Source organism: Myotis nattereri, assembly GCF_964212035.1.
Source record: "Myotis nattereri genome assembly, chromosome: 8".
In the NCBI taxonomy this organism is placed as follows: Eukaryota; Metazoa; Chordata; class Mammalia; order Chiroptera; family Vespertilionidae; genus Myotis; species Myotis nattereri.
The window spans coordinates 58999322-59018663 of record NC_138083.1 but is presented as its reverse complement, the minus strand read 5'-3'; the positions used below and the strand labels follow the sequence as shown (position 1 = coordinate 59018663).

Sequence of the window (19342 nt, the reverse complement as noted above, 5' to 3'; positions counted from 1 at the left end):
CCGGGGCATTGACAGCACCACCTGCTGGGCTATGCTGGTACCACATGAGGTAGAAAGCAGAAAGAGTTGTCACTGGAGGCAGACACTGAAAAGTCCAGAGAGCCAAGTGGCCCAGAATGGTATGTCTGTGAGTGTGGCTGAGGTCAGAGGTGGGCCAAGATGGGGTGATCCAGGGAGCCAGAAGCATCTGTCATAGTTCCTTCTTCTTTTCAAAGCATACAATAAATCACATATTCCTCCTCCTCAGTGAACTATCTCCAGGAAGAAAATGTTTTGTGTTTTAAAGTTGTTAATAGTGATTTCCAAATGTCATAGAACCAGAGTGAGCTCTGTTTCAAAACTAACTTATTCATCGATTAATTTCCCATTCCAGAACGATAAGTACATCTTGGTCCACATGTACATTTGAGCCATCATATAATAAGATTTGAAGTATGACCAAAACATTGGAATTACAGATAATGTAATAACGTTATATCTATATTTATTATTCACTGTATATTTTTTTGTATATAAAAGGTGTCTATGGACACACAAATATTTAATTATTCTCTTTCCTATCTGGAAACAACCAGTTAACAGTGTCATTATTTGTATGAAATGAGTGACTTAAATTTGCATGTCAGAACATAATGTGGCAGAGATGGTCAGCCAGCAAAATGGATTTAACACAGTAAATTGATTCCAAGTTTGTTTGTTATTGTGATGTAAAGATTATAATAAGGATTGACATAAGATTAAAATAAAGTCAGGTAAAGCCTCCCATTGTGTTGTGACCTGGAAGATCATTTGTTTAGAGGAGGAATGTAATTAATTGGTGAACTCTGTAAGGAGCATCTATTAAAACAAACCGGTAACAAACATTTAAAATTAAAGAATGTACATTAGCGTGCAAATTTCTCATGAGGAAATGAAAGTGGAGGGGGGAGGGAAAAGGGCAGCAGAAGGAGGCGGGAAAGGGAAACCAGGGTAGTGGCAGATGGCAAGGCAGAAATGCCAAAGAGAAGGCAGAATCAAACTATGGGGTGAAGAGAATGGCTGACAGTAGAGAGCATGTCTTAGAACAAATCACATCCTGAGCACAGAATGCAAACCCAGTGAACAGTCCCAGTCACTTTCTTGAGTTGTCAAAGAAAGAGGAAATGACTATACCTTCTTACCTGAACAAGGCGATCACCTCTCCGGTCTCATTCAGCCCTGAAGTCTTGCTAAATATAAGTTTGGTCATGTCTGCTTTTTGCTCAGAAAATATTCCCTGATTTATCAGTTCGCCATTGACCAAACTTCTTCACTAACATTTAAAACCTGCCACTCTGTCTCCTGACTTATTTCTAACGACTTCACTGACCAGTGGTCTGGACCGCTGTCTTGTATGGAGGCTTCCAAGTGATTTCATGGATTGGTCTGGGATGAGGCTCAGGAATTGGCATGTCTAGCAAGTTCCTGAGTCATGCTGGTCCTGCTGGTGCAGAGACCCTACTTTGGGAACCACTAAGTAACACGAATGATCCAGGTTGGTGTCACAAGCTCTACATTGCAGCTGCAGTCAAGACTGCTGGCAGTACGAGGGCTTGCTTGCCAACTTCCAATGTGGGAGGTGTGTAAAGGTCAGGATCTGTCTTCTGGTCAGATACTGACTTAATATCATAACATCTTCAACAGTAAGTCTTTTGATACATTTGATGCCCTGCTGTGTTATATACTTTAGGTTTATAAATATGTGTTGGATGGTTGCGGGGGTGGGGGATGTGGAGGGAAGAGAGGAGGGAGAACAGGAAGACAGATGGACAGGTTTGGAAACCAAGGGTTGGTTTCAGCAAGAAACATAACTTCTTACAAAGACACTGCTCTGGCATATGCCATTAGGGAAAAACTAATTTCCTTCGCATGAAAACCTCCCTATTGTATAAGACCATACTCCATATATAAGGCATTTTATTAGGTGGAATAGCTCTGTGATTCAGAGCCTGCACGTCTGGTTATCAATAGCATTGTGCTCTCTAATAAGCAGAGTCGTTCACAGAGGAATTTCTGCTATTTGATTGAGTACAACAAGGGAAATGTCATTTATATCAAGACAAATTGGACATTTTACTTTATAAAAGAGCCACTGGGTATGTGAAAGCAGGAAATCACATCTATTTAATAAATTCCTTTGCAAATGTCTCTTCCTTGAGTTTAAATTTTGCAGCTGCAGCATAATTTGAATGTTTGTTCACATTTAGGACAATTGTGCTTTCTGGTTTTCTGCTTTCTTGCATTCAAATGTGTTCACGTGTCAACATTGCACATTTTCTCTCTGCATCTTTTCATCTGCATCCTTCATCCGGCGATTGGCTTGGTAAATTTATCTCACTTTTCTTGCTAAAATAACTGTTCCTGCTGTCTGTTTTCTGCCTACTCTTTGATTTATTCCAGAAAGTGGGCTCAATGCCTCCTTTTTAGAGCTCAGTGTGAAATTTGTTCTGTGTGCTTCTAAACCAGGTCCCCACATTTTTTTTTCCTGTGATGTGTTCTGTTGTAGCATCAGCTTCAAAATGCACCCTGGAAAAAGCTTATTGCAGCTATGTATTAGCATAAATAATAACAATGTATGACATGATTCTTAAAACTTTATTTTTAAAACTTATTTCATAATTTATTTTAATAGTAGGACATTAAAATTTTCATGTCATGTTATGACATTCCTAATGTTAAGCTTAAAGGAAAAATCTCACTTCCAACATTGTTATTACTTTCTTATATGTCCTTGGCTGATTCCTTAGGCCTCAGTTACCTCCATTACAAAAAGAAGGAATTAGGATAAATGTCCCTGGGGATTCATTCTACTGCCTTCTCTTGCAATCTCAGGATGCATATCATAAAGAGCTACTTAAAATTATGCACAAAAGTATGTGTGTGTCAGTCAATCGACTAATAGCACATATTTGACAATAAAGTTGGAAGAACAGGGTTTTGAATACAAAGATCTGAGTTCAAAACTTAACTTTCACCTATTAACAGCATGAGCTTGGAGAATTTACTGAACTGCTCTATGTGACTTAGTATTTTTATCTGTAAAATGGGGGCAGTGTTAGTGTTACCAGCAAGGTTGCTTTAAAGACTAGAGATAAATCTTAAAAATAGTTAATACCATGCTTATATGCTGAACATATTTAGTTCTAAAGACTTGTGCAGCCCCCTAAGCTGACCAGAGCCCTAGACATGGTTTTAGAAGGTAATGGAGACTACATTCCTATTCTCCAATATCATTCTACAAGGGAGGAAATTTTTATTTTAGACTCTAAAAAAGGAACATAGTTTAGAAAATGTATCCCAAATTTACTAGTAGTCACTGGATATATACAAAACTAACGGGAAAATTCAGCATATTTGCTCATCTATCCAGGAAATTTGGCTCTGTCCATTGCCACTGATTACACATAGCAAGCAAGGCCCTTTTTTAATAAGAGTGACTCTTTGAGTGTCAAAGCATAAAGTTGGCAATTGTATTCTGTTTTCTGACTTGTTATCTAGATACAGTTTGGGCAGAAAGTAAAATATAGATTCTTTAAGACAAAGGGTTAGCCTGAATAAATGTCCCTACACTCTTTATATCTGATTTTAGTATGTTCAAATGTATCCCTTTTTTTCTTGTCCTCTAAAAGCCTAGTTTTATAGCCAATTTGCCTGATGCATGCAGCTTTATGCCCACAGGCAAATGAAATCAAATTTTGGTCAATAGATGTTTTATTTGCTACAGGATTCATGCAAATAATGAATTTGCCTGCTCCTCTTATTTGTCTTTGAGGTTGAATTGTCACTTTGTTGTTGGTTAACCCCAGGACTTTCTCAGCAGAAATTCAGAGCTGCCTACTTAACAGGAATAGATCAAAAAAGTTTGGGGGTATATTTCATCAATCTTGGCAGAGGTTTTAATCCTGTTGTTTTTTTTCTATTTTAATATTCTATAAATCTTCTGCAAGTTTATGTGTTTTGAGGTATAGCTTACTGTTTTACTTTTATGTAAGTCAAATAATTTAGGAGCTAAGAACTCTGGTGCTGTTTGAGTATCATAACTATTTCGAACATCTGTAAGACAGCTAAGATCTACTTGTGGAATGTTGTGTTTATTTGTCATGTCTCAGAAACATATCAGTGTCAAAATGAAAATCATACTGATGAGGTTGTTTCAAGCCCTAAGGACACACACACACACACACACACACACAGTGCATGGTGGTGGTGAAATTGTTTACTTAGACAATTCAGTCCTTCACAGTAGAATAGTTATTTCTACATAGATTAATTCTAACTGAAATTGCCATTTCTTATTAACTGACCTATTAAGAACTCTCTTAAAGAAACGTAAGTATTTTTTGTTGTATGATAGAATAAGGGTTTTTTTTTGAGAGTTTTGAGAGTTTTTTTTAAAATATATTTTATTGATTTTTTACAGAGAGGAAAGGAGAGAGATAGAGTCAGAAACATTGATGAGAGAGAAACATCGATCTGCTGCCTCCTGCACATCTCCTACTGGGGATGTGCCCACAACCCAGGTACATGCCCTTGACCGGAATCGAACCTGGGACCTTTCAGTCCGCAGGCCGACGCTCTATCCACTGAGCCAAACCGGTTTCGGCAAGGATAAGTTTTTTATAAAACAGCATATAATGGAATTTATTATAACTCACATTGTTGAGTAGCTGTTGACATTGTAAGAATACCCAAGGACAATTTACTAGGCAGTAAAAGGCTCAATTTGATGAGAAGTACAGGAGAACAAGAAATGGAGGGAGGGCATGTTGGCTGAGATTATTTCATTCTTGCTGTGTACCCATCATGTGCTAGAAATTTTCACCTAAAATAGCTCATCGATGTATATAAAAGGCTAGTATGCAGAGTGTCCTTGCGGGAGTTCGACCAGGAGAGGGGGAGTTTGATCACTTGCTATGACGTGTGCTGACCAACCGGGGGTGGCGTGGAACAAAGGAAGGCCCAGCTGGCAGCCAGTAGCCGGGGAAGGGAGGCTTGGCTGGCAGCCGGAAGGCCCCGATTGATCCTGATCACCTGCCAGGCCTAGGGACCCTACCTGTGCAAGAATTTCTTGCACCGGGCCTCTAGTTTCTATATAAAAGCTAAGGTTAGAGAAAAGATGGTACCATTTTAAACATTAGTGCCAGAATTCTTTACCATTCCCATGTAATCTGGGAATTATAAATCAAATAAGGTACACATTTGACAAAATAATGATAGTGATTCACAATGCCTATCTCTCTGGCACTTCAAACATTTGAGGGCTTTTTGGTTATTGGTATTTATTTATGATTAAAAATATGATAGCAAACATGATTTAAATACTTAGGTATATGCCAATGTAGGGGAGATATAATTTTATATTTACCCTTAGAGTCTTTGGCTATTGACATAAGATAGATTAACATGAGAAAAGCACACAAATGTGTGTGTTTTTCTGTTTCCACAAGTTTTTTTTTTTAATTTAAATCTTTATTGTTGAAAGTATTACATATAGCCCCCTCTTTCCTTCATTGACTACTTCTAGCACACCCTGTCTCCTGCCCCAGGCCTTCACCTTATTGCCTGTGTCCATGGGTTATGCATATATGCATACCAGTTCTTTGGTTGATCTCTTCCCACAACTCACCCACCTCTGCCTTTCCTCTGAGATTCCACAGTCTCTTCCATGGTTCTATGTCTCTGGATCTGTTTTGCTCATCAGTTTATTTTGTTCATTAGATTCCACATATGAGTGAGATCATGTGATACTTGTCTTTCTCTGACTGGCTTATTTCGCTTAGCATAATACTCTCCAAGTCCCTCTATGCTGTCTCAAAGGGTAATGTTTTATTTTCCTGCTTTTTTCCAAGTGCCTTTGTCTCAAAATAATCCCTGTGCCAAAGTGCCATATTTTGGGGTGGCACATTCTGACTCCCTTCACCAGGCATTGTTTTAAGCATTTCACCTAAGTTACCTCACTTAATCTTCACTATCACTTGTGAGAAAACTTACTGTGCAACTACAGGGAGAAATCATCAAATCTATCATCAAAGTAACAGATTCCACGATATTTTCTCAATCATAGAGGAAGCTCACAAAAAACTTGTTGAAGATACAGAAGATATGATCAACACACAAATAAGATTCGTTTACTGGTTATACGTAGACTTCTTCATTCAACCGTTGGAGAATACCAACTCTTTTCAAGTACATGTATAATATTTTTAAATTATGTGCTAAGCCATGAATCAATTCTCAAATGTACTCTTCATTTCAGAGATGAAGACTCTGTGGAAACACTAACTAACTTGCCAGAGAACACAGAGCTGGTATGTGGCAGAGCAGGGCACAAACCCAGGCGGTCTGCCATCAGAGCCACTTGGCTACTGTATTATCTGTCCATATTGGTTTTACAGGTGGAAAGCAAGGAGTTGGTCTTTAAGAAATAATTTAAACTTTTATATCAGGAGGAGAGAACTAGAGATTAAATCTAATTGATTAACACAAGGATGCTACCAATTTGAGATTAAATCTAATTTATTAACATAAGGATGCTACCAATTTGAGATTAACCAATTGGAGTGTTATATAACCTATGAAGCTAGACTTAGAAGAAAGCAGTTCAAACCATAAATTAAAAGTAGGTTTAAATGATTCCTGAATGTTTGAATAGCAAAAGCAAAGCAAGAATGGCCTAGTTTGAGTTATTACCTAAATTCATTTCCTTAAATAACTCAGACATGAATTTTTCATCATGTTTGGGGCCTATGTGTGAAATAGGAGGACATCCACTGGTGTTTCACAGTCACATTTAACTCATTATTTACAAAACTAAACTCATAAATGCCTCCTCCTATCTGCTTCTCCCTTCTCTGCTCTTCTCTGTCCCCACCTTTGTCACCACTACCCACACACCCAAAGGCTTACATTAGAAATCTGGGAGTCATCTCTGACATCTCCTTGCCTCCCACCTTGGGAAAATTTGAATGAATTTGTTGAATGAAATTCCATATTATCCCTCTAGTATTTTATTGCCCTACTTAGATGATTACAGTCAAAGTGAGTGCGGATATCAGATTTATGCTCTGCTGATGTTTTCTAATGTGTTTTGGTTTCTGGCCACACTATTCAATTCCCATGTGTGGTTTGTTGTTGTGTTGTTTGCATTTTGTTCTTAGTGGTTGTGTTGGTGTTGAGTGTAAATATATTCATGGACGATCCACTATAGAAAGGTTAAGATACTTTCTCTTCTCCATAAAGATATTGTATATGTATGTTGACAAGTAGAGTGTTTTGCCTTTGACACCCACATGTTCTCAGCAGTATTTCACTCTTTAGTTGTATTCCATGGTGGGGAAATTGGTTTCCTGGCAAGGCAGCTTTCTTAATCAAAGACTTCCTGGGTCTTAAGTAATAAGAAACTCAAATGTTTCTAACTGAAACTTATAGTGAGGCTTAATTGGCCACATATTTCAATCTCCTTTTGGGATCTAAAACTATAAACCTTATATATAAGAAAATATTTTATGAGGGATACAAGGAAAGTTTCACACATTTGATCCATTTTTATTTAAGAGAAGTAACTGGTAAATAACATACGCATTGGTATAAAAAGCTTGAATAATTTATCTCTTCTTTGACATTTAAATTGCTCCTTCTTTCCCTCTATTTTCATTATATTTAACTCAAACTTGTATCTAAGTATGGAAAATTGTGCATAGTTAAAACATGGGAAAAGGTTCCTTGGGCAGGTAAACTGAGGGCCTGAGTTCCAATAGGATCTTAACATTAAGATGAACCCTGCCCTCCAACCTCCTATACCAGGGAAACAGGTATAAGAAAAATTATGGATTGAATTCCAGGGAAGACCCTCATTTAGGAGGGGCAGGGCAGGAAGAAGAAATTAGCTGGGAAGTTCAAAGAAAACCAGAGCTGGACACTAGTTATAGCATTAAAAGCAGATTTATTCCAGATCATTGCCTCACAAATCACGCTTCTCCGGTGTAACCGTCCTGGAGGAGGGTTGTGTCTCTCCTCCAGACACCGATAGCCTCTCTTCAAAGTCCTCAGGGTGTTGAGAACCTGTCATGTAGCCCATTGTGTAGTGATCACATTTGAGTCTCATAAAATTTTGTTGGGATTCACGGAGCTATGTGACTTGCCTCTCGAGATTACATCTGAATCGCCCGTTGTGTTATCAATGCCAGATACCTAGTAAATGCTCAATAAATGTGTAATGAGTACATCAATTAGCTTTATCTGATTATATATTTTATTTTATTGAGAAGACTTAAAACTCCTAGATAATAGGAATTACCTTTTCCATGCTTTTGTATCCCTCATAATACCTAGCAAAAAGTATATTACAGAGAGCAAATAAAAGTACTTGGTTTATTTATCTTAACAGTTCTTTATTTTATGATGTTTGCCTTGTTCCATGTTGAATGCAAGATAGTTTAGAGTAGAATTTTGAGTATTGCTTTGCCATAAATTAGTATAGCACCAGGCTCTCCTGGAAGCTCATTTCTGCCCTAGGATTACAAACTATTAACATATTAGATAACTGTTTTACTTGGTTGAATGAAAATAGAAGTGGAAATAATATCAATTTTTATTGAGACTATGTAACCGGCTCTATGCCACATACTTTATAGATAATATATCATTTTATTCTCATAACACCCCATGGAGTAGGTAGTATTTTAGTCCCATTTTACTAGTGAGCAAGAAAGGCACAGAATTCAAGGAATTTCTCCAAAGCCATGCAGCTAGTAAGTGGCAGAGCAGGAAATTGAACCTAAGCACTATGGCGCAGAGTCTGTGTTATTCACTCAATTAATAAGTATTTTTATATCACAGTATATATCAGGCATGATTTTAGGCTCTAACAGATGACCAATGAATGTGTACTTAATAATTATACTATATGAGTTCTAGTCAAGGATATCCACCGACTGATGTATAAAAGTGGAATTATTATTTAGTGGTGATTGACTCATTTCAGTGAAAAAATGATTTGTCCAAAGCATCCATTTTTAGTTTTCAGATGTTTCATGCTGTACCAATTCATCCTCAATTAAAAGAAAGCAATTGCAATGTGACTTGGAAATTGTCAAGTATTGTTCAAGCTGCCAAGCTTCAGGAATTAGCAATCTAGAATTTGCAAAAATATTAAGCCAGGAAAAAGAAGTCATAAAACACCATTTCTACTGTGTTTGAAATTCTGCCAGGTATTAGTAATTGTATTATAATTTGAATTTTGGAATCATAAAATGTCAGAGTTGGATGGGAACTTCAGGATCATCTCTGCCAGCTGTCTACTTAGTGCCAGAAGGGTTCACACACATTCTTAGAACTAGAGCTTTGACAAATGTTTCTCTAACATCTGCATATAGTCAATAGAGACAGTTAATGGAATTCTTCACACTGTTACATGACTTGGTGCCTATGGCTAGTAAAATAGAAGGCTATCTGGCCAATCCAGCCTAGCAGGGTCTCTTGTCACTCTTTCTGGAATCTTTTCCATTTTAGGAATCTGCTTGATACTAGGAACTGTTCTTTTGGATATCATTTTGGGTTGTCCCCTAATCCGCTAAAGCAAGGGTCAGCAAAATTCACCCCACTGGCCAAATCTGACCCATCTCCTGTGAATAGAAAGGTTTACAAGACCTGTTCTTCCATGTATTGTCTGTGGCTGCTTTTGTGCCAGAAAGGTGAAGCCTGGGTAGTTGGAATAGAACCAGTATGACCCACAAAGCCTGGCCCTTTGAGAAAACACTTGACAACCTCTGCTCTAAAGTATCACAGCTCTTTGCTATATTTTAAAATGTCATTACTTCTCATTTTCTTCACCATGTGAAAGAAAATGTTTATGGTAGCCGTAACCGGTTTGGATCAGTGGATAGAGCGTTGGCCTGCGGACTGAAAGGTCCCAGGTTCGATTCCTGTCAAGGGCATGTACCTTGGTTGCAGGCACATCCCCAGTAGGGGGTGTGCAGGAGGCAGCTGCTTGATGTTTATCTCTTATTGATGTGTCTAACTCTCTATCCCTTTCCCTTCCTCTCTGTAAAAAATCAATAAAGTATATTTTTTTAAAAAAAGAAAATGTTTATGGTAGACTGAACTTCAATATAAAGAGCTACACGTTATTTTTTTCATAGGAGTATGTAATTGTTCTCTCTCTCTCTCTCTCTCTCTCTCTCTCTCTCGCTCGCTCTTGCTCTCGCTCTTGCCATGCTGATAAACTGGCCACAATAATGGTTTTGGTTTCTTTCTGTGCAAAGTCAGAGGGTCTGCAGTTGCCCTATACCAATGACGTAGTCACATAGCATATATATGAAAAAAAGACATGGTGATGTTTTTTGTGATCATTTAAAGACCTTTATTTATTAAGACCACATAGTGTTCTGTGATTTTTTTCAATAGAATGTGGTGCAAATAAAGACTTGAATGAAGCTTTTCTTCAATAAACCTCTCTGTATGTGGTCCCTGCCTCCTTGCCATCCTTTCTTATGATCCCTCCCACTGACTGCCTCCTCGCAAAACAAGGCGGATACTTTCCTTACCGTGTTTGCAGAGCCAACTTCTTGCTTCTCCTCCTACCAAAGCATGTCTTGGGTTTTTTTCTGCCTCCAATGTCCTTCTTTAGGTTTGTGCTAAAATGTCATCGGAGTAGCCTTCCATGGCCACTTTTTAATGTCTACCTCACCTCTTATTATGTGATATTTTGACTCCACAATGTGTAATTCTCTCATTGTCCACATTCCTGATGTGTGTGGTATATGTGTGTGTGTGTAGGGCTGGTACCTGCCCTCTCTACTGGAATATAAACTTCACAAAGTCAAGGACTGAATTTATCGTGTTCACTGTTTTTCTAATATCTAATATAGTAGGGGCTCAATAAATATTAAATATTCAGGTGTTAAAATGGCAAGAGATATTAATGCACATTTAAATATCATCAGAATCTTTACCCAATTCCACTAAAACCATTTATGTGTTAATTTACTAATAGGTCAGTTATCATTGCATAATCATTACTTCAGGTATATACATATGGCCCTTTCCTTCTTAAGGTGATGTGGGTGCCTTTGTGTCAGTGATTTCTCTGGAATTGACACATGCAGACAGTTTGGGAAATAGCAAATAGTTATTTGCTGGTATAACTGAGAAATTTTTTTAGGTCACGTGGAGCTTTAAGAATAGCCTGAAAGACCACCAGGGAGAAAGGTATTTAATGCTCTTGTCATGAAATCGAAAGGACTACAGTGGTGTCAATCACAGTGGTGGAGAAGGCTTGGGCACGGTAGAAAGGCAGTCAATGATTGTGTGATTGAGCTTCTTTAAGAAAATATGACAAGGCATCTGTTTAGCATGCTCCGGAATATCCTGTTCCATTACGTAATAAATAGTTCAGGATGGTACTAATTATGTTGATTATTAATTAAATGAAATAAATAATCATTTACCTAGTGGTTAAAATACTTGGAAAATTATCTTGTAGATTCTTATGTCATTTTTTCCAATCCCTCTTTTAGAAAGAGGGGGCTGTGTGCCCACGTAATCTCACCTGCTCCTGCAATTGCTGCAGGCTGAGTCCCATAGTCCTGACACCCCGGAGTAAGCCTCTGCCAAAGTGGACATTGAGTGGAATGTTCATGTCGGGGGAGTGGTCAGAGGCAATTTAAAACAGTCCACAGCTTCCCCCTTACCCTTCCTCACCTCCCTGTAAGTCCGATGTCTCAGGGAAGGCTGCAGCATTCATTAGAGTCACGGAGAACGATGTGTCTATGAGAATATAGATTGGCCTGTGGAGGATGATGGATCAGTGTGCCTGACAACTTTCACTCCAGTCTGTCCCATTTCCTACCCTCTCCATAATTAGGGAAAAGCAGAAGAGTTGACCAACATGGCCCATTACAATATTTATACAGCCAAATAGTTACTAAATGCTGAGATGTTATTTACCATAAGTGGTGCTCTTTCTGTCACCTGCATGCTGATCCAACACATACAATATTTTTGTAATATGTACTTTAGTTTTGCAACCACTAGGTCGCCATGCATCCCTCTGAAACATGCAGAAACTTTAAAGGCTCCTCTTTCTTCATCTCCAAACATCATGGTTAGTCTTTCTTTCTGTGGAACTTTTCAGAGGGACATCTTTATTTCTTGCACTGCTTGCAATGACTAGAAATTTAGCTCTCCCATTTCTGTAGCCCTTCTGTTGGGATGTATTCATTCGTTTGGATAGCACCATTGTGCTAAAGGATGGCCTTAGACTGCAATCCCACTCTCCTCTACCCTGCCCCTACATGACTCTATAGCAGTGGTTCTCAACCTTGGCTGCACATTAGAATCTTTTTAAAATCCTGATTTCTGGGCCTCATCCTCTGGAAATTCTGTTTCTTTGTTATGGGGTGGGGCCACAACATTAGTAACAAAGAAACAGAATTTCCGGAGGATGAGGCCCAGAAATCAGGATTTTAAAAAGATTCCCAGGTGATTCTAATGTGCAGCCAAGGTTGAGAACCACTGCTCTATAGGATCATTAATTATTAGGAGTTTACCGTTAATTTATTTTAGAACACTGACAACAACCTTTACATGGAAAATTTTCAGGCATTTTGGAAAAACTATAAGTAAAATGACTTAATTTCCAGTTTTTCCCACCACTTACCAATTCAGTTGGGTCATTGGAATACCATGATCTGTGGGCCAAAATGTCATATTGAAAATCAAGAGATCTTGCATTTGTTTCTAGCTTGAATACTGATTCTGCTAGACTTTGGGTGTATATTTTACCCTCTGTTTAGTGACTGTTTTGTGAATTAACTTGGATTTTTGCTGATATCACGATCCATTTTCCAACCACTCTGTACCAATGTTGCCTTTTAAGGAACTTCTTATCTTGTAAGGACTCAGACATTGCTGTTGTTCCCATCTATCTTGACTTTCTGTTTACTGGGGCCTTACTTCTCCCCTCATTTGAATGGCATAAGGAGATTATAAGTATCATCATATTTTCACGTGTGAAGTCAGCAGCCACGGGAGATACACAATTGCCTCTAGTGATATAGAATGCTGTTATAGAATTTCGTGGTATTCTTGGGAAAATATTATGTAGCTTACAAAGGAAAGGAAAGTTTCATTAAAAATAGGATTTACTCAAACTCAAAATGCTTTAAAAACTCAGTCTTGCTGTGGACTATTGTATCCAGTGATTTCTTCTGATATGTGAACCTATTTTATACAGTCTTGAACCATGTCTAGTGAATTTTCAGTGATTGGATGATTTAAAGTTAATTGAAAGCCAATAAATTATATATACAAACTTAATATGTAATATTAGATGCTTTGCTATACCTGACATAGGTATCTTCAAAATCTCTTATTTTCAGGTTTTATTTTCCAAGGTTTAAATTTACTATCATGTGAGAAGAGAATTAGCAACAAAATAGGGTTTTTAAATTATGTTTATTAGAGTAACAATGATTAATAATATTATATATAAGTTTCAAGTTTACAACTGTGTAATATATCATCTGTATATTGCATTGATGTTCACCACCCAAAGTCTAGTTTCCCTCCGTAACATTAACTCCTTTATTCTCTACACCAAGCATGTCAAACTCAAAGGCTAACACAGTCCAAATAAACGAGGCATGCAGCCCATAGGCGGAGAGTTTGACATGCTTGCTCTATACCCTCTTCCCATCCCTCTTCCAACTGGTAACCACCCTTCTGTTGTTTGTATTTATGAGTTTGTTTGTAGCAAAATAGGATTTTAATAGTTTTTCCTATTTTGTAACAAACATGTGCTCTTCACAATTGTGTTCAGTTATTCTTTCAGATAATACTTTTTTCCTTCTGAAAAAAATGTTATTAAGGCAATTGCTAGTGAGTACACTATTATGGCAATATCGATTTTGCTCCTTGAAATCAACTGACATTTTTTGTTTCATCAGTGAGTCACCTTAAATGTTTCCAAATGTTTTCTCTACTGTCCTTCCTCTGAATCTGAGCTCTTCCTTGTACTTACCTTTCCTCTGCCTTTTCCTTGTACTTCTCTACCCCTCCATTTCTGCAATACAATTTGACTAGCGGTTATAAGGAGAGTGTTGATACCCTGAGATGTCAGGGAGAAGGAATTAAGTTGTTCTTTTTTTTCTTTTCAGACAAATATTTATTCTTTTGAAATATATTATTGGGAGCTATTCTATTTTCTCAGCTGTTAATACCACATCCTTCTTTGTGGAGAGTGAAATGTAGGTGTGCGCGTGGGAGCCCGTGTTGGTGATCAGAATTTCCACCTTATTTATATTTCAATTCAGATGATTTATTCTAGTTCTTTCTGAAAGGATGTAATTGTTCCTAGAAATTTCAACTGATATCACCATGTTCGGGGTCAAATGAATAGGAATACAAAAGTATCATTATGCAAATCTTTGTCTTTAAAGTAGAACTAAAAGCCTACTGCTGTAAGTATCAAGAAAAACCAAGTGAAGGCTGTTCATCTTCTGGACATACTGTTATGCTACCTTTTGTTATGAAGGGAAAAACTTGCATTGATCTGGGGCAGCTATCTGTAGAGGTTTTATCCTTTTTGAAGAGGTAACCTCTGAAACGTTTCTTTAATATCTATATATCAGGTTGCTATGCTTTAAGAGTAAAAACATATTTTGGCAGTATATGTAATCGCTGTTAGAGTGATAGGGTTGCTACAACTATATTGCACAACACACTTGTGGTGGGTTAGGGAAAAAGCCTTTTTATGGTTTTGAGCAGATTAGATATCCTTAAAAGTATATTTCAATAACAAAGGCATCTCTGCCCTTTTAGAACTATAAATGCATGGCTGACATATGTAGACACATAAAAATATGCTATATATTTAAACTATCCACATATATTTATATTTATACATATACGTACACATGCTTTAATTTTGATAACTACATAATCAAAACAAATAGGAACAGAAATGTTTGAAAATGTTGTACAAGTACTTTATGTATTTGTGCATGGGATTTAACAGGTTAACCCTGGGCTGGCTCTTTTAATGAGCTTTGTATTTTACAGAGAGATGTAATATAGAAATTGTCCCTTTGTTATTGTGAGCAAATGAGTTGGTGCACAGCTGAGATTACTGTTGTAATACCTGCACTTAGGTAGTACACAGTCAGCTCAGAGACAAAGTGTTTAATAATGGCATGGAGAGCCCCATATCCATCTTTGCAACGGCTTTTATTTATTTTTTAATGACTCCCACCCCACCCGTTAGAGGATTCACATACAGAAAGCTACAGCTGAGTCCCTGCGCTGCACGCTGCCTTGGCCAGGTGCTTCTAATTGCAGGCTTCCGTCTAGAAGCCGGAGCCCAGCTGCGCTGGGATTGATTCCTGCCACGCAGGAAACTCAGGAGAAAGTCTGAACTAGGTCAGAAAACTGCCTCCCTCATCAAGTCACAAACTCGGGCTGGTGCCCTTATTTCCTTCTTCGCTGCTGCCTTGCCTCTTGGTCCCTGTGGTTCCCCAGACTGGTGGCTTCAGTCACGCTGGCCCTGAGGAGTTTGTAGCATCCACCTGTGGGCCCAGCTCTATGCTCTGACTTCGGGACAAGTAGTTGGCCCCAGACCAAGTCATAAAGAGCAGTAAATCTCTGGCCAAGAAACAAGTCCGTGTGCATTTAATCTCAGTGCTTGGTCAACTCGAATTAGTGTCTTCAGTGTCTCTACTTTTCCCTGTGATTACAGGTCATGCCCTGGAATTGTTTATTTCTTTTTGGCCCACAGCTCAGCCCTACTGAGGGTTACCACATCCATGATCCACATAGACCTGCCTCTTGAATCTTCAGTATCTCAGTCCTGTTTCTACACTGTCATGCACAGGGCCTGAGTCTTTTGCTGATACTGTTTGGTTCTCTGCAATCTGTTGAAACACGGTTTGAGACCACCCTGTTGTCACTAATGGCCAGAATGCTGATTTCTTTGGTCTGAGCAGTTGTTCTGCTTCTGTTATGATTCAGCTCAGGTATCAATGTGTAAGCCTCTCTTGCCTCCCCCACCACCTCACGCTCCCATTGCGAGGCTGGACTAGATGCTCTCTAGCTGTGCTCTCCAGATGGCCTGTGCATATTTCAAACATATGCATTGACTCATAATTATCCATTTATGTATCTGTCACCTCCTCCCCCCACACACTGGTCTTTGTGTCTCCCGGTGCCTGGTACAAATATGTGCTTTTAAAAATGTTTCCTGAGTGAATAAATGAGACTTAATTAAGATCTGCATTCTTAAGGGATAGGTCTACATATAATAACTGGCCCTTTGCCTGCATCCTATATATTTATTGACCTCCAAGCCTCATCCAGCTATCACTAGGCTTTGCTGGCCATTGTCTGTGCTTAAGCTATGACATTTGACCACCAGACTAGACTCCATGATTGCCTGCCTGGTGCCCTATGACCTGATTCCCAGGTGCCCACTCTTGCCCATTAACTCTGGCAGGTGGTGGATAGTCTCCAGAAAGATCTGTTGTGGTTTCCATTGGAGTTGACAGTGGCTAAATGTCTGGGGCAGATGCTCTCTCTGTCTTAGGCTGGGAAATAATCTATATGAAAGCAATATGATTCTCATGAACTCTGAGCATGCCAAGCCTAGACCTTCCTCCGCAAAAGGAAAACAAAAATATTGAATGAATCACCTTTAACACCGTTAATGGTAATTAACAGGATACCAAAATATTTTCTGGCGAAGGCCTGAAAGGTCAAGGCCGTCATTTCAAAGTGAGCAGATGGTGTCAACTGAAACCCAACTCTGCTGGGTCAATAGCCATTTTGGACCTTGTGAGCCAGAGGCTCTGCTCTGGGATTGTTTCTGAATCAGGGGCCCCAGTGCCAGAGAGAGTCCTTTCCTCAACAACACTAAAATTCAAAGCACTGAGCTACTTATGGTTGGTGAGAGAGATAACTACTGTTAGAGACAGTATTTAACATTTGTTTACCAATAACAGTACATTTTAATAGGTCATGTTGGGGACAAAAATCAACCCATCAGAAATATGCCTTGTACACAGCATTCTGCGGGGATTTTCCCCAAAATCTCCGTGAGGAGTTGTGCTTAGACTAAGGCACTGCTGAAAGGGGAGGGTGACTCTCACTTTTCGGATTCCCAGAGCAGTGGCTGAGAGGTTCCACGCTGGTTCTCAGATCTCTTAGGTCACACTCGGTTCAGGCAGTGGGTCCAGTTACTTCCTTCACTACTGAAGAGTGGAAATGAACCACCTTTAACACCTTTCATGTCCCAATTGCTCTGCCCACTGGGACTTCTGATCATTTGGGGATATTAGGTAAGCATTACTTCAAATTATAATTTTTGATATGTTCCTGCCAGAACATTGTTTCTCTCCCAAATTATAGGTGTATTCTAATAAAAATCTATCTACATTTTCTTCCGTTCATTTTAGGGATTCTGCCCTGGCTTTTTCTGGAATGTTCTCACAGTCCATCCTTTCTTACTCTCAGATCTCAGATTTATGTCTTTAAGAAAGTCTTTCTTAATGGCCCTAACTAAAGCGCCCTGGTCTCCACCCCATCTCATCCCACCTCTGTTACTTCTTTCATAACACTTTTCATAACCTGGAATCACCCTGGGTTTGTTTACTTGTTAGCTGTCTGTCTGTCCCTCCCCCAGCCAATGTCATTAGGATGTGAGCGTTGAGAATGAGGAGCATGTTTACCTTGTTATCTGCTGTATCCCCAGTTTCTGTCAAAGTGTGCAGCCTCTTGCAGGCATTCAATGCATATTTGAGGAACGAATAAAAGGAAGAAAAATAAGGCGGCAGAATAGAGGAAGAGGAGGGAGAGAGAGAGGAAGGAAGGAGAGAAGGAAGAAATGCAGGCTTTGTGAATGATTTGTATGCAAGACTGAGTATTTAAACTAGGAAGAAACCCGGAACCTGTGCAAATAGTGGCCAATTACTCTGCCATTTTTTGATCTCTTTTGTCAGGAGAAATCTTCAGACCTCCCCAGCTGCTCTGAGCACAGAGCTGGTTCCTACCTGTCTATCATTGCCCGACTGACACTGCAGGTCTTATAATTACCAGTTACCGCTCAGTGATTCACTTCAAGATTAATCTGTGGACAGTGATTATGAAAAGTCAAGAGACAGGTGAAATTCACCTTTTCATATTGGCTTTCGGGCATGACATGGATTACATACAGAGCCAGTATTGTCTAGATCGTTTCCTTTGTGGCAAAGGCAATATAGTCTTTCCACTAGTCAGTGATGCCATCTGATGACCTGTGACCATGAAGTGGGCACTTTGATATATCTAGTAGCAGCTTACTGCTCTTTTTAGCAACTGTTAACATAGTCTGAAGGGAGGTTATTTTAAGGGTGTTTTTCAAACAATTAATGGTTTTCCAAGGTTCTTTAAAATAGCATTATAATTAATCTTCATTAGTTTTCAGTCAAGGTAAATATTCATTTTCAAGATAGTGATTGAGTTGATGAGAATCCTTCAATTAAATATGAGCCGTAATTCAACACATTCCCTTTTAATAATTCAGCCAGCTGCTTCTACTGTCAAAAGATTTTTTTAAAAATTGTCAATAGCTTTTTTTACCTCAAAGAGATACTTAAAATTCAGTCATTGTATCAAATAAAGAATAGGTGTGTATGTCAAGTAATTTCACCAGTGAGATTTTTATATATCCAAATGATGTCTCATTTCATGGGAAATCTTACCAAAAGCACAAGTCTCATCACATTGTTATTGAATTAAAATATGGAAAGAGAAAATTTCCAGTCTAATAATGATCTAAATCTTCGTGGGTAGATAAGTTACTCATCCAGACATAAAATAAACAGATTTTTTTACAGTACTTTTTCTAATGAAAAGAGTGAGCGTTGGATTCCAGTCTAGCTCTGCCACCAATCACTTGTATGCCGTGGGCACTTATCCTCATTATATGTTCTTATGGATAAGAAGATTCCAGCCCCTTTCCAATGAGTACAAATGCTATTAAAATTTCAATAGCATTGCGAAACAATAAAATGCTGTGCTGGGAGCCGGTCCATCCTTGCTGTTTCAAGGGACCTGGCATATATGGCATACTGTTCTTAATATGTTTGCTCACCTTCTTGGCACTATGTGTTTTAACCAAGATCACCTCTCTGAGAAAGGTTGTTTCCCCAGGTAGGGATTTTCCCCTGAAGTTGGGGAGGGAATAAAACCCCTTAACTAAGTGCCAGGCGGGTAGTTAAACACTTTAACTACGAACAGTCACGCTTAAGCTACATAATCTTTACTCCCTGGAATGGAGATAAGAAACGCCCTAACC

At 38.7% G+C, this 19342-nt stretch overlaps 1 protein-coding gene across 1 annotated transcript in view; it reads left to right on the top strand.

Moving 5' to 3' along the window:
* The window catches only part of DLGAP1 (DLG associated protein 1), a gene marked incomplete at its 5' end in the record, with an annotated part of 616937 nt that overhangs the window by 217671 nt on the left and 379924 nt on the right, over window positions 1-19342 (top strand). The window lies entirely within an intron of this gene.